This window comes from Myotis davidii, unplaced genomic scaffold (assembly GCF_000327345.1).
Source record: "Myotis davidii unplaced genomic scaffold, ASM32734v1 scaffold20, whole genome shotgun sequence".
Taxonomy (NCBI): Eukaryota; Metazoa; Chordata; class Mammalia; order Chiroptera; family Vespertilionidae; genus Myotis; species Myotis davidii.
The window spans coordinates 1,828,867-1,842,253 of NW_006292574.1; positions in this window are offsets into that span (position 1 = coordinate 1,828,867).

The window sequence follows — 13,387 nt, forward strand, 5'->3', positions numbered from 1 at the left end:
CGGTGGTACCTTATTTGTTCAAATATAAACTTTCCAATTTATATCTGTAATCTCTACATGTTAATGGTCAGATACATTGATATTGATTCCTTATATTATTCTTACAAAAATATCAGGTTGTCCCATCCTAAAATTCCCTTTCTTCTAGATTGTTTCCACTAATCTTTTTTCTTCTTTTAAATACCAAAATTCTTAAAGTAGAGTCTCAACTTCAGTTCCTCATATTATTTTGCCTACAAATCCACAATTTTGACATACTAGTCTAATAAATAGGTCCCTGCTAAGAAAATTACTAATCTTCAAGGTTCTAATTCAATGGTTTAGTTTATCTTAAGAAGTTACTTTTTACCTTCCTTAGAACATTCTAAGTCTCTGATAATATTTTCATCTGCCTGCTCTGCGTATTTTGTTATTCTCTCATACTTGCTTTTCAATCTTTTTCTCTCTTAATTTGTTTTCCTTTTCTGGGCAATCCTAACCATTACATTCATCCCTACATTAGTATGTGTCCTGAACAACATTTATTTAAAATCTGATCCATTTTTTTAAACTAAAAAGCAACAGTTTCAGTTTACTAAAAAGTTCCTTCTCAGATGCCACAGTCACCCGAAGTGCAATTACCCCTCAAACCTCAATTCTTTTTCATCACCCTGGGAACAAACTTGCTTCTAGTTCTGCCCTCCCAAACTGGTTTTCATGTGACTCTTAATCTACTTGGAATCACCTGCCCTCAATCATGTAGCACCGAAAGCTTGCAAACCATCAATCCTCCTGATTGACACATCATCCCCAATGCTGCCGTTGACCTTGCATGGTGTATTATTTTTTAAATCATCATAAGACTTTCCACCCTAAGAGTTTATTATCTTTAACTGATACACATCATTTACACTGCAGTTTGGATTACATCATATCTCTCCTTAAATACTCCCTCAAATCTCCTTCAGATATGATCCACTTGAAGATCTTTTAACATTGCCTTAGAAATAATGGTAACATAGCAGTGTTTTATATAACTTTGTCCTTACTCCCACTTCTTTAAACACATGAATTTATCGTATATACTATAGTCTCATCACCTAGTATAGTTCTTTGTAGAGTAGGGATTAGCTAATGAATCAGGAAGAGTTATGTGGTGGCATTTCTCTAACTACCCTTGCAGGCAACACAGAACAACCGCTCAGCCACATTTACTCCTACCTCAATGAATTTTTCAACTTGAGATTTAAGACTTTTATTATGTTACCTTTCTTGCTCTTTTTGAAATGTCAGAAATGTATCAGGAAAGGGGAAAACCATATGTAGTGAAAATTGTTAAGAGGTATTCTTTGAAAAATACAAAATTTATTTTCAAAACACAATCGTAAAATAATGGCTGAAGTATACTTGCTTTTACAGAAAAGGCACATTAAAGGGAAAAGAAAAAGTAAGATCCTGTATCATACTTACAAGTACTATATTTTAAATTGCCCTGTATAAACAAAACAAAACAAATAGACCAAGAGTAAACAGAATTCAATTTACAAAGTTTTTGTGGTTTGAAAATGCACTGGACCGTTTCACAGAAAAAACGAGCTGCTAGAGAGTCAACACAATGTATTACACTGACTTTTTTTTCTTTTTAAATTAAATGTGTTAGGGTGACATTGGGTAATAAAATTAAGTAGGTTTTCAATGTACAATTCTGATAGACCACCAGCATACGGCATTGTGTGTTCACCACACAGTCAGATCTCCTTCTGTCACCATATATTTGACCCTCACCATCTATTTGATTCCCTTTGCCCTTTACTTTTCCCCACTCTCCCCTTTCTCTCTGGAAACCACCATATGATCGTGTCTATGCGTTTTGTTTGTCTTGTTTGTTCATGTGTTGTGTTCAGTTTTACATCGCTTTTATTTATATTTGGAATCGAGTACATACCATCTATTTCTAAAGAAGTTAGAGTACCTGTTAGATTCTTATGCCCAATATGGAAGGGTGCAGATATTTAGTATTATTCAACTTAGTTTACATATTAAAAATAGATATGAAAACTGAAGACAGTACTCATAGGATACCACTCACATCTGATCACTAATATAAGTACTCAAACATCTATTTCTGAAATTGCTTCAAATAAATCAGATATAAAATTTGTATAAAGATGATATTTTTTAGTTCCTACCCAAATGCATTACTATTGACACTGGAAATAGGTTTTCCATGCCTCAGGCTAGTGAACCTTGGATATACAATCTAAGAGCTAATCAAGGGAGTATCCATTACTTCCAAATGATTCTGAGGTCTACCTTTGTTAAACCTGCTTTATCTTTCTTAAAGTAATTTCCTTTTATTCTTATATTAATCTCCATTTCTATATGGATGTTATCTGTGATATCGAAATTGTCTAATATAAAAAAAAGTGTAGAAATTTGAGCAGTAGGTTCTGGGTATAGTCAGGTAAGCAAAAAATACAAATGCTTTACTGGTACAAAGTTTGCTTTCTATATGTTTACCATTAATTAAATTTCTTTAGCTTATGGAATTTTCTTTTTTTAAAAAAAAATATATTTTATTGATTTTTTTACAGAGAGGAAGGGAGAGAGATAGAGAGCCAGAAACATCGATGAGAGAGAAACACCGATCAGCTGCCTCCCGCACATCCCCCACTGGGGATGTGCCCGCAACCCAGGTACATGCCCCCGACCGGAATCAAACCCGGGACCCTAAAGTCTGCAGGCCGACGCTCTATCCACTGAGCCAAACCGGCTTCGGCGGAATTTTCTTTTTAATAAAGGTCAAATAAATCATTAGAATGACTAGTTTGTTTTTACCTATAAAGTTATTTAATTTCTTGAATATTTACTTTAGGCCAGGGATCTTTATTGCTCCAATTGCTTTTAAAAAAAAATGTTTTTTAGCGAGGAAGGGAGAGGGAGAGGGAGAGGGAGAAACATCAATGTGAGAACCATACATCAATCGCCTGCTTCCTGCATGACCCCTCTCTGGGCATATGCCCTGACCTGGAATCAAACCAGCAACCTTTAGGTGCATGGGATGATGGCCAACCAACTGCACCACATGGGCCAGGGCCTCCAATTGCTTTTCATTGAGTTTATTATATATATATTCAATTACATTGCGTGTGTGTGTGTGTGTGTGTGTACATGCATTTATAAATCCAGTAGCAGCATCCAGGTTAAACAGAAAGATGAGTTAAAAGAATAACAGTAATAGTCCATGTGAAAATTAATGACACTTGATCATTATAAACTCAGTAAATATGTAAGTCAGTCTTGCATTTTCTGCCTTCTGTGGTAGAGTTAGTCTGAGATTCCCCTATGACTTTACCACTTATGTTTACACAATTCACATATGGGCCCTAACTTCTCCCCTGAGCTGCTAATTTGACTGTTATTTTGAGCTGTTATTTTATCTTCTTGGCTCTTTGGTAAGCATTTCCAACTACACCATGTGTGCAAATAATTTTCATTCCCTATAATTTGCCCCAGCCTACATCAAAACTTTTCCACCCCACAGTCTTTTATGTCCCCCCAAATAACCAGTTATTACAATACCCTTTGCTTGAAATGTGCTTTCATTTGATCAATATTTTTAAGATTCAGTTCTTTTCTCCATGAGTTTGATCAAAGCTTTTGCAGCATCATTGAGTATTTTATCCTTTATATTATCTCCTTAATTTTCTGCCTAATTATTATTTTAAGGCACAATATAATCAAACTGCTTAAAACAAGTAATGAAAAAACAATCTTAAAAGCAAAGAAAAAAGAAATTTCATAAAGGACAAAAACAAAACAACAACAACAAAAACACCCAACAGATTTCTCTCAGAAACCATGCAAGCTAATAAAATATGTAAAATATATATTTTTTATTTTTGCTTTATTTTCTTTTCATTCAATGCCCATAAAGATTTATCATCGTGTTTCCAATGAACAGGAGAATCACCTCAAATCAGAATGCCAGCAATATTCTATTAATTTGGTCAACCATCTCTCAAGTTTCTAAAAAAGGAAAATACTCCACCAAAAACTGGAAGTGACTCGTTCATTAGGCTGTCCTCTGAGAAGGAACCATAGTCATAATTTCCAAGATTCCCCAAGGAAACCAATGAACTACATACACTGGGAAGAGAGTCTGAGAGTACCCCATGGGAACAACAGGACCTATATCCTTTTACTTCAGCATAAAAACTTTATCAATAAAAACTAATTCATGTCCTAAGAATTTAAAAATACCTTAGAAACAAGTGATATCTATTTACTTAACGCTAACAGGGACATTAATTTGACAAATTATGGTGCATTTACACTATTACTACAATGGTTCTCATTTTTTCCCAAGGTAAGAACAATAAAAACATATTTAGAAACTCATTGGAATGACCCACATGCAATATCAAACTAAAACATTAACAAACAAATCACTACACCTGAGCAAGATAAATCATCAGTGTATATATTCTAATATAATTTAATTTTGGAATATGTGAATATAGTAGTATGTAAATGATTTTAATGCTTATGCCACCTTTTATGATTATCTCCAGGAACATAAAGGTCTATTTCATGTTCATCTGTTACCTATTGTATATGATCAAGAACTCTATGGCACTCAAATCAAAGCACTAATATATTATACTAGTGTTTTATTATTGCAGATATGAAAACATAGCCATATTCAGACCTCTGATTCCTCAATTTATGTAAGTAAATGTTAGGAAATCATGAGGGAGATAAAATATTGTGTTATTTCTCCTCTTATTATGACATTAAAACACTTTTGTAGTGTCTACCCACTTAAGAAGCATGATTAGTTATAAACTTTGTATTACAGTTACAATCACATTTTACTTCTTCTCCTAATTGCTTAGATGGCAACAGCTCTTTTTTTGTTTGTTTTTTTGTTTGTTTTTGTTTTTCATTTTGTTTTTTTGTTAGGGTGAAAACACACCTATATTTTGGTGAACTTCCTAAAACCTAATGATATGTAGTATCATTATCATGAAAGTATTTGAAGAATTGCACTGTGGTCAAATATACCCCCAAATTGTTGTAAAAATAAGATATCACTTTGAGAGTTAAACAATTAAGTCCCTATATTTCAGATGTCTGCCAGAATAGTCTTTATATATGCATATTAATGTGCATATGCATGCATATATGTGGAGAGCAAAAAGTTCAGCGAGGAAAAGATGCGGACTCTTCAGCAAATGGTCCAAGGTAGCTATTCCTTCATACATAAAATCATCAAATGTCGCTGTAAACTGTGTTAAGTGCACAGAACAACAACAACAAAAATCAAGTTATGCAGAGGCTCTGCCATCAAATAACTTGCAAAAAGAGTGGAAAAGAACACAGGTAGGAATGCTTTCACAAACATCGACATTTTTTACAGAAAATGTCAGAGTTGCATGGAATCTCCCTGGGGAGAGGACACTAGAGCAGAGGCTTACAGAACAGGAAGAATTTGCAGCAGAGGTTTAGAGTGGTTGGTGAGGTAGGACATTTCCAGTCAGGGTGAGCTGCAGGAGCTCCAGTGGCGCAATCGGTTAGCGCGCGGTACTTATACAGGATGAGCTGCAGCAGCAGAAAGGAACAAGGAAAGGCATTACTTCATAGTAGAAAAAGGAAAAGCATTACTTCACAGTAGAATAAGGTAGATTCCCACTTCAGAGGTTTATTATGGGAATTGAATTAAATGAGCTTATGTCTGTAAAACATTTACATGCATCACTCACTACACAAGGCTGCAATACAAAAAATAAATAAATAAAACAAAAACAAACAAAAAACCACAACCCTATAAATAACTATTTGTGTAGAATTTCAGCATAAAGTAGGAGATGGTTGGTATCGAAAATAAATTAATCTAATTATTATCATATGCCTGCCCTGTTCTGAGCTTCATTTACATAAAGAAAAATAGTAACAGCATTTATCCTATCAGTTAAATGCATCTTTTCCGTGGAAACTTACCGCAGATAAACTTTTCCCCTGAACATTCCCTGTATGTGTATGTAGATTATGGAAAAAATACAGAGTTTGGAATATTTACCCATTGTAGCTTCCTTTTCTTTTCATTATATGTGTTTTCTGTGTGTAACCTTTTCCATTGCAACTAATTTATTTCAAGAAGGACAGTACTTTAGGTAGTGCAAGATGATTTGTGATTGCACATCATTATAACCATAGAGAATCCCTGGGTCATCTATTTTAATGAGGTTTCTGAAATACAACATTGGAGATTTTAATTGATATAACGATACTGCCATATATTAGAAAATGAGGCTGCTGGTTTCATGGTCAAGTAGGTATTTCAATTGTAAATTATAGTTTTGTTGATAGATCAGATGATTATGACATTATTTCATAGTCTTTCATAAAATAAGACTGTGAATATGCAACAAAATTACTATATTCACTGCTCCAATATCCATTTTTCATCCCTTTCAATTGTTTCACTCAATTGTAAATCAGAAATGAAAGCACCTTATTTTCCCTGGCTACTGTATGTTCCTGAATTATGTGAATACTAGAGGCCTGGTGCACAAAAATTGTGCACTCGGGGGGGGGGGGTCCCCTCAGCCTGGCCTGTGCCCTCTCGCAATCTCGGAGCCCTTGGGGGATGTCTGACTGCCTGCTTAGGCCCACTCCTTGCAGGCAGTTGGACATCCTTAGTGCTGCCATGGAGGCGGGGGAGGCTGCCGCCACCACTGCTGTGCTCACCAGCCATTAGCCTGGCTTCTGGCTGAGCGGCGCTCCCCCAGTGGGAGTGCACTGACCACCAGGGAGCAGCTTCTATGTTGAGCGTTTTGCCCCTGGTGGTCAGTGTGCGTGATAGCAACCTGTCATTCCACCATTGGGCTGAAACGGGCTCTCCAACATCCCCTGAGGGGTACTGGATTGCAAGAGATTGCAGGCCAGATCGAGGGACCCCACTGGTGCACAATTTGGGCCGGGGAGGGACGCAGGAGGTTGGCCCGCCGAGGAAGGACCACAGGAGGGCTCCAGGGTGTGTCCAGCCCATCTCCATCAGTCCCGATCAACCAGACCCCAGCAGCAAGCTAATCTACTGGTCGGAGCGTCTGCCCCCTGGTTGCCAGGGCACATCATAGCGACTGGTGGAGCAGCCATAGCATATCATTAGCATATTATGCTTTGATTGGTTGAACGAATGACTGGACAACTGGACACTTAGAATATTAGGCTTTTATTATATAGGATTATTTCCTACTTAATATAAAATATCCATTTCCATAGGAGATAGAATCTGAAAAACTATAAAAACTAAATTTCTTTATAACCAATAATAGTATCTAGTAGAAAAACCATTGCCTTACCTACAGTAAATACTTAACTTGTTCTAGTGTCTTCGGTTTTCAAATTGTGACTAATATATTAAATATCTTATAATTTGTTGCTATCCCCAAATATATGATTATATAAAGTCCTTAATTTTAAATATTTTAAAATACCATTGGTTAAACACATTAAATATATTAATTTATGACCTATAAGCAGTACACATTTATGAATCATTCCTATGGGACAGTTTCCAAGCTAAATCCTTTTAATAATGCCACCTAATTCAGATACTATTGTTATGGAAAAATTAGGTGTGTGTTACTTAAAGTTTACAAAGATATAAATTGCTTTTCTCTTTTTAAAATTATACCAGGTCATTCAAATTCTGGAATATAATTTTAAACAAGATGGCATATGCTGTCTACTTGTGCTACATTAATTAAAATAAATAATTAAATATTTTATCTGTGGTTGTCATCTTCTGCCTTACCTAATAAATGATAGGGGCAATAAATGATATATATATAATAGCCCATCACATATGAAAATGACAATATTCCACCATATACATTGAGTAACTTTTTCCACAGAAATGATACAGTTGCACTGACACTTCACCTCTAACAATAGTATATAATGTTTGAATCTGGAGCAGTGATGGTCTGTCATAGTTTGAGGTTTTTAAGTTTATCTAGGAAGATATGGTAAAATAAAATGTGTATAAATATGTCTACTGAGATATCATAAGATTTGAAAAATTTGGCAAGATTTTGAAAGGAGAAAATGGAAAGGACTTTGCACTTTAGACCTAAATTAATGGGATGTTTTTTAAAAAATTACCATAAGTAAAATTTGAGGGCTTTTTTATAAGTAATATTTGTGTTCTTTTTTCTTTGATTTCTGATATCAGAATCTCTCTTCATCTCCCACCTACTCCTTTCTACCTTTTGTTTTGTGCTTTCTTTCAAGTTTTATCTTCACTGTAAAAAGGCATTTTATGTATATGAAAGGACTCTAATGTAGAGGCAACTCTTTTTCCTTCCTCCTCCTCCTCTTATTCCAACACAATAAAAGTTCTAACCATTTATTATTAGAGCAATTGGCTCTCTTCTTTGATACCAAGGCAGTGGTTCTCTCTGCTTTTAAAATGGACAGGAGTCTCAGCATCAAATGAAAAAGCCTTGTGAACTCTCATACATTTTTTATTACATCCAACTTCATGCTTAAGAATTCTCCTTTGCCGAAACCGGTTTGGCTCAGTAGATAGAGAGTCAGCCTGCAGACTGAAAGGTCCCAGGTTCAATTCCGGTCAAGGGCATGTACCTTGCTTGTGGGCACATCCCTAGGGGGAGATGTGCAGGAGGCAGCTGATCGATGTTTCTCTCTCATCGATGTTTCTAACTCTCTATCTCTCTTCCTTCCTCTCTGTAAAAAATCAATAAAATATATTTTTTAAAAAAAGAATTCTCCTTTATAGCATAATTTAAAAGTGTAATGTAGCCCTAGCTGGTTTTGCTCAATGGTTAGAGCATTGGCCCATGGACTGAAGGGTCCCAGGTTTGATTCTGCCCAAGGGCACATACCTCCATTGCAAGGTCAATCCCGGCCCTGGTTGGGCATGTGCAAAAGGCAACCGATAGATGTATCTCTCTCACATCTCTCTCTATGTCTCTCCCCCTCCCTTCCACTCTCTCTAAAAATCAGTGGAAAAATATCTTCACGTGAGGATTAACAACAACAACAACAAAAGTGTAATGTGAAATCAATGTCAGAAAAATAAGTGAAATAATTCATAGGAGACTTGGAAAAAATATAATTTCTAAGTTTTCTATCTGTTGCTAAGGCACAATTTGAAAATAATGTTACCCGGTTTATTCCCAGTTGATTATACATAGTATAACACTGAAAATTATGCACCTTAAAAGACATTTTAAAGCTGCTTTTTGAATAGCTATGTGAAAGCTCTTTCTAGCTTTTCTTTCCTCTGTGACAATTCAGCATTCAGAATGTGCAGAAAATCATTACCTATCAACACCAGCATGCTTCTGGAAGCTGCTCTGTGGTCAGAGTGAAAGGGAAATTTATCAGTTTCACAGTCAGTCCAATTCAACAACTATCTATAAAACATCTACTATGTAATAGTATTTTTTCTATTTTTCAATCACAGTTTGCATTCAATACTATTTTGTATTAGTTTCAAGTGTACAGCACAGGGGGTAGCCCTTCATATAGGTCACAAAGTGATCCTCTGCTCTGATTATTCAAGTGCCCACCTGGCATCATAGATAGTTATTGCAATACTAGAGGCCCGGTGCACGAAATTCATGCAAGAGTAGGCCTTCCTTCCCCCAGCTGCCAGCACCAGCTTCCCTGGCACCTGGGACCCGGGCTTCCCTCGCAGCCCTGACTTCATCTGGAAGGTTGTCCGGAAGGACATCTGGTCTAATGAGCATATTATGCTTTTATTATTATAGATTGTTAACTGTATTACCCATGCTTTATCTTATATCCCCATACAAGTGTTGGCAAGGATATGGAGTAAAGGGAACCTTAGTGTAATGCTCTGTTAGTATGAATGCAGACTGGTGCAACCACTACAGAAAACAGTGTGAAGTTTCCTCAAAAACTTAAAAATGAAACTGCCTCATGATTCAGTGATCTCCTTGTGGGTATATATTTGAAGAAAACCAAAACACTCATTTCATTGCAGCATTACTTACAATAGCCAAGATATAGAAGCAACCCAGTTGCCTGAGTGAATAAAAGACCATGATATGACTTAGAGACAAAATAAGTGTATTAAATCAGCTTCATTGGGCACATAGACTGCTGTAGACTATGAGTTCAAAGTTAATGAATTAGCAATGCATAATAAGTAAGATACCCTTGAACAAAAACACACATAAAGCCCTAGCCGGTTTGGCTCAGTGGATAGAGCGTCAGCCTGCAAACTGAAAGGTCCCAGGTTCGATTCTGGGCAAGGGCACATGCACAGGTTGTGGGCTCCCCAGGGTGGAGCATGCAGGAGGCAGCCAATCAATGATTCTCATCATTGATGTTTCTATCTCTTCCTCTCCCTTCCTCTCTGAAACAATAAATATATATTTAAAAAGCAAACAAATAAACAAAAAACACATAAAATAGCTTATGTGTTGATGGGATAACAAAAAAATATTTTGACCAAAGGCTGTCAGGAATCTAACCCCATATTTCCACTGTGAGTAATTATTCAATATTTGATAATTCAGTGTTTGTAGCACATATATTCACCATAATTTCCACTAGTAAAGATAACTGAATGTCTATCTATCTATCTATCTATCATCTATCTGTAATTTCATCTATTTTTATATTATGGATTGATATGGATTGTAGTTTGGAAAAAAGTTGATGTTACCTTCTGGTAAGTCATTTCTATCTTATTTATGTATTATCTACTTTAAATTTGGAATTTAATTAAATTATGATAATCATATTATTTCTATTCTAAATTATCACTGTTATGATTTACATTAAAATATTTCCTACAGCTATAGCACCTTTTCATTATTCTGATAAAGCATAGTTGAAAATATATAGCATATTAAACTTAAATATTTGTCAAAATGTAAATAACAAGTAGAAATATATACATGTCATTTTTGTACATAGGATTAATTTGTCGCAAACAAATTCACATAATCAGCATTCAAATGAAGAAAAGAAATACTGGTAGTACAATTAAAAGTCCCTATCATGTCCCTTTACATTTAAAAGGACCCATGTTTACTGGGAAATTGAGAAAGTCAAGCACATGCCAAAGTAGAATTCATGCTTTATAAAGATCTGAGCCCTGGCCAGGTGGCTCAATTAGTAGGAGCATTATCCCATGCACCAAATGGTTGTGGGTTTGATTCCTGGTCAGGGAATATACCTAGGTTAGAGGATTGATCCCCAGTCAGGGCACATATGGGAAGCAGATTGATGGTTCTCTCTCACATCAATGTTCCTCTCTCTCCCACCCTTCCTCTTCCTCTAAATTCAATAAAAAATATCCTCTGGTGAGGATTAAAAAAATAATAATAAACATAAAAAGATCTGAGAAGATTCTAACCTTTCACCTCAGGCTTATCCTGAGGATCAAGGCAAGCTTGGGTGTCAAAGGAGTGTGTAGCACAGAGACAATCTCCTAACATTTTAAACAAGTTTTTGTTTTTGTTTTTTTAGAGCCTGGCATTCAAGCAAGTCTGACAAAATACAAGATAAATTTAGCTAAGGAATGGAGACTCCAGGACCTAAACACAACAAGGAATACAGTTTTTTCCAAAATGGTTTTTGAAATCATTAAAACAACAAATCTATTACAGCCTTACAGAATCAAGAAAAGTTTTAAAACTCCACTAGCACTTATAAAGAAGGAGAATCTGATTTGCATAGTTACCACATTATAACATTAAAATGTCCAGGTTCCAACACAAAAATCATAATGCATACAAATAAGCAGAAAGCATGGCTCAAGAACAATTTGACAAAAAACATCCCAAAGGAAGTCCAGAATTTGAATTTACTAGAAAAACTTTAAAACTACATAAAGAATATGTACAAAATAATAAAGGAAATCAGACAAAGATTTAAAGGAAAGCAGGAGAATGCTGTACAAATAAAATAAGAATATCAACAAATCTATTTATATAAAAGCCAAGTAACCAGAATGACCAGTCACTATGATGCACATTGCGGTGGCCAACCGGCCTGATCAGGGCCCCAATTGTACCCCCGCCAACCTCCCACAGACACCCACCCACAGCCAGCCTGGCCCCTGACTGGCCCCCAACCCCAATTAGGGGCAGGTCCAGCCAGCCAACTGCCCGCGACCCCTCCCCTCAGCTGGCCAACCGCCCTCAGCCACTGCCTATGCAGTGGGCAGCCGGACCCCACCCATGCACGAATTTGTGCACCAGACCTCTAGTAGAAATTATTTTAAAAAATATGTGGAAACGAAATGTACAATAACTGAAAAAAAAATACTAGAGGTGTTCAATAGACGATTTAAGCAAGTAGAAAAAAATCAATAAGTATTAAAATAGAGCAATAAAATTTGAGTGAGAGGAGCTAATCAAAAGAGTTTTTTAAAAATGAACCGCCTACGATATCTATAGTTAATGATAAAGTACACTTTTGCCCGCATGGTCAATTTGTAAGATGGCAATTGTTTTTGTCTTTAAAGTATTCCACAATGCAATCAATCTGAACTTGTCTTTTGCACACTTGCATGTCTGCACAGCCTTAACTTTCTGCATTAAAGATGTTAATATAATTTGTTATAATCATATTTATGCACATTAAATAGTACATAATTTCAAAATATGGCTTACAATTACTTGTGACTCATCAATGACCATAAATCAAATGAGAAATGAAAAAATTATATATACAATTTAAATCATTTAAATGTTGATGTTCAATCATACTTCAATTTCATTTTCACCAAAATTACTTAATGTAACTTTCCCTTTATTAGTGCATCTTTATTAGAGCTTTAATATTATTTAAAATCAAGTTTTTCTCCATAATTTATATTTTAGATTATATTTTAAGTTCCTTCCATTTTCAATGGTGGTGACATAAACGTATGAAGTGTTGTTGTTTTTAAATATGTGGATAATGTGTAACTATTATTTTAAAAAAATGTATGGTATAAACATCACAATTTCTTTGCTTCTTCAGCATTTCCATGTTGGTTTTAAAAAAAGTTACAAGCACTTATATGATGGTTTTTAAATGAACTCTTTTAGTATAAAAGAAACTGGAAAAACTAGCACAAAATCACAATGTTAACCCTACGGCTGGTGTGGCAATTACAACTTGTGATGTCTCAATCTGTTTACCAAATTTAACTACACTGAACAAAACCTCCTGGGCTTTTGCATATAGAACACTTGTGTCACCTATTAAGCTTGTTGTATTGAGCTCCAGAGAGAAAATGTAAACCCATTACTGTAGCTTCATGTTGGCAATGTTAGGGTACAATACTTTCTTGCATATGGCTGAGGTCTCACTCAGTGTAACATAATGATGCCTCCTACTGGTCTGAACG